This window comes from Dendronephthya gigantea, unplaced genomic scaffold (assembly GCF_004324835.1).
Source record: "Dendronephthya gigantea isolate DGI-Jeju-01 unplaced genomic scaffold, DenGig_1.0 000044F, whole genome shotgun sequence".
Classification (NCBI taxonomy): domain Eukaryota; kingdom Metazoa; phylum Cnidaria; class Anthozoa; order Malacalcyonacea; family Nephtheidae; genus Dendronephthya; species Dendronephthya gigantea.
The window spans coordinates 25344-28979 of NW_021163054.1; positions in this window are offsets into that span (position 1 = coordinate 25344).

The window sequence follows — 3636 nt, forward strand, 5'->3', positions numbered from 1 at the left end:
AGGTTGGTGTTACAAAACTGTATTGTATAGACTATACTATATTGTTATATGCACTGTTAAAGATGCTTATTTGCAGGGAGTTATTTTAACTCTCCCATTATATACTATATTGTTATATGCACTGTTAAAGATGCTTATTTGCAGGGAGTTATTTTAACTCTCCCATTATCCTTTGTTAGGGGAGTTAAAAATTTAACTATAGTTTTGGAGTAAGAATAACTCTCTTTGAGGGGTTAATAATTTTTAGACCTTATTAACTATGCAGAATTAACTCCTTTTAGGGGAGTTAAGCAATCTAACCCTCTTTTATGAGTTATTTTGACTCACCTATTACCCTTTTTTTGGGGTGGTAAAAATTTGACTATAGTTTCGGAGGTATTTACTGGAGTTACTTTTGACTCCAAAAAGTGAGTTGTTCTGTACCTTTTTTCCTAACTCCTATTTTAGGAGTTAAAATAACTCCCTCAAAATAACAGTGTGCATGTATATAAACCTGAGTTTCATGTTGAGATTGCTTTGCCCTGATATTTTATAGTGGCCATAGTTCATAGCGATTCAAATTGAACTTCAGTATTTCATTGCGAATTGAAAATGAAATTGACAACTTTACATATAACTTCCCTCCCAATTCACAGCTTCCAAATATAATACGCACTGAAGGTTCACCTGAGTTAAAAAAACGTTTTCAACTCAACTGTAATTAATTATATTATACGCAAAATAGATAAGATGTAAGGTTGTAAAATCCTTTCATGTCATTGTGTGTAATTGTTTCAACCGCATACCAGGCAGCCAACTTGATATTGTTGTAAACTAAGTCATTAAAATCGTGGTTCAGAGCAGTTTTGATTTTGTTAAAGCACAATTCTATAGGGTTAAGATCTGGGGAATAGATGGGTGTGTACAGCAGTTCAATGCCCATATCTGCCAAGTAATCGTCTAAAATTTCACCACCATCAAAGTGGTGTACGGCCAAATTATCCATTACAGCAATGTCTCCAATTTCCAAAATTGGACGTAGGGTTGTCATGTTTAGGTTGTTTGCTGCTTCTTTGAAGAAATTTAGAAATTCTGCTGTGTTTGTCGCCCTGCCAATCAGGTTAAAGTACTCAGGTCCGTTGACTTCTACACATCTTTCGCCGATTGGAGAGTTTCCGTAAAGAAGGGTTCCAACATCTGGGACCTTTATGCCTGCTTCTTCAAAAAATTTGACTTTTTCAACGTTTTTGGAGCTTTTAAATACTTGATGAATAGTTGCGTCTACAACATATTTTCGAAGGTAAATCTCTCTGCCGCAATGCGAGTTATTTTTTTCCTTGTGTACTTTTTCCCTGATAATAATCTCGATTTAATGCCTCTTGAAATCGCTGAAACAGAAATATTACCCCCCATGTCTCATAACTCCTCCAACATTAGGTAAATTTCTCGTAGTGAAATGGATCCTTTTTCTGCTTTGAGAGTTTTGATCAGTTCCAGATCATTGCCAGTAAGCTTGGAACTGTAATCCCCTCCACGTTTTAGACTCTCTGTATTGTATGACTCACAAAATTGTGTCCAAATCTTTCTAACAGTGTTTGGTGAAATCTTCAAGTCCTGCGCCACATTTGTGTAATGCGATGGGAAAAACCCGGTGGTTCTATCGCCTCCCAAACTAATAATTTGACTAACAATTAGATCATGATAATCTTGAGACAAAGAAACGCCTGATTTATAACATCTGCCGTATCTATTTAGGTTCATGTTCACTTAATAAATCACAACTGTAAGTGTTCGATTTCGATACAAAACAATTAGTTTGAAACCACGCCCACAAATTTTAATTGAGCTAAACTAAATCTTTTGATCGACAAACGAAAAGTTTTTATCCAAGAACTCTGCCTGCAAAACGTTTTAAAACGTGGATAAAAATGCATGCCGCATGGTAGCTCGCAAATGGTAATAAAGTCTCAAGCATAAGAAAAATACCTTACTTTTATATAGAGTTTGACAACATTCTCCAAAAAAAAACTATTGAGTTGGAGATGAAAGTTCAATTCCAGATGCCAAAATTATATTCTCCCAGAAGGACTTAACTACAAGAGAATTGAGCACTGTGTTGCATATAACACTGGTTGGTATGCTTCTTAATGTTTCATTTGTCTTGGCAATTTTAGTTCAAAAATTTCAAGGAAACCTACTAGGTCAGCAGAGGGTGATACATGTCCTCCGCTGCTTCGTGCAGAAATAAACTCTTGACTAGCTGGCTCGCTCGACCTCATTGCTTGTAACAAACCTTGAATTTCCTCATTTCTTCTTTTTTCTCCTATTTTTCTCCTATTTTTCTCCTATTTTTCAAATGTAGCCTGCTAACTAAATACCCTGGAATATATGACAGTGCTAGCTTAAATATCTCCTAAACGTACTTGTGTGACACCACTGCAAAAAAACCTATTGCTTTAGCTTTGAAAACAACCTGAAAATTGATACCTTATCTGGAAATGTGGTTCACTCCTATGCAAATAAATACATAATGTGGTTCACTCCTATGCAAATAATAATGTTCTCGCAGCATGTGCCGCTAAGTTACCATGTGACTTTCTCCCCTTTGATCCCCAACATCATTTGCCGCCTCCTTTGAAGTTTGCCGGCTAGCCTAACCATCCCCTTCTGTTAACTGTGTTACATGGTACCAGGGGCAAGTTTTATAAAACCTTTCAACTACATTTTTGAAATGCAATTTTGCCCTTATTACAGTTAAATATTAACTAGATTATACAACTGGTCCCAGGCCTCCAGAGTTACACTGCTCTTTGAATACATCTGAGTATTGTTTTTAGAGAGAATAAAAAGGGAATAAAAATATATTAAATCAAGGGGTTTTGGGGAATGTTGCAGAGATTTAAATTGAGCGGGGGTTTGGATGTTTAAATTAAAAGGTTTGTTCATTGGGATGTTTAGATATGGGGTTTCTTAGAGATAGTTAAAATGTGGTTGATTTCCATAATTTTATGTTGTAAATAACATTCATTCTTATTGTATAAGCAATAAATCATTTTACTATGTCATTGTATGATTTTATTTTACTATTACAACATACGTCCTCAATATAAGCACAGGTTCCCTAGGAACAATGGCTGTTTCAAAGCCTTCAAAATTTTAGCCAGTTCTTTTCCTTGAAGGTTGGCAAATAATTTTTCCTGCTCAGGATGGGGTATAGTTTTCAGATTGAGTAGAAATGCACTTATTGATGAACTGTTAAAATTGGATCTTACGGTTACAATGGTTTGGTTTTTTCTTGTCCAGGTGGAGGATAATGTAGAACATTTTTTAACAGAGGGTCTTATTTGCTGTTGCAAAGCAACACTTCTTTTGTTTCGTTTCATTCCTTCTTGTTCACGAAATATTTGTTGCTTCGATTTAATAAAAAAGGTAACTACTCTTTGGAGGACAGCAACAGATGAGGGAATATCAGATGTTTTAGTAAGTTTATACCATCTAGCTCTCAGTTCTTCATTTTTCGACATATGGTCACGGCACAACTTTAAAATGTTTCCTTTTTCTCGAAGAATGTTATCCGGGCTTCACAGACTTTCAACTAATTTATGGAGAAAAATAAAAAATGGAACAACATGCTCATGAATACAATGCGTTTGCCTT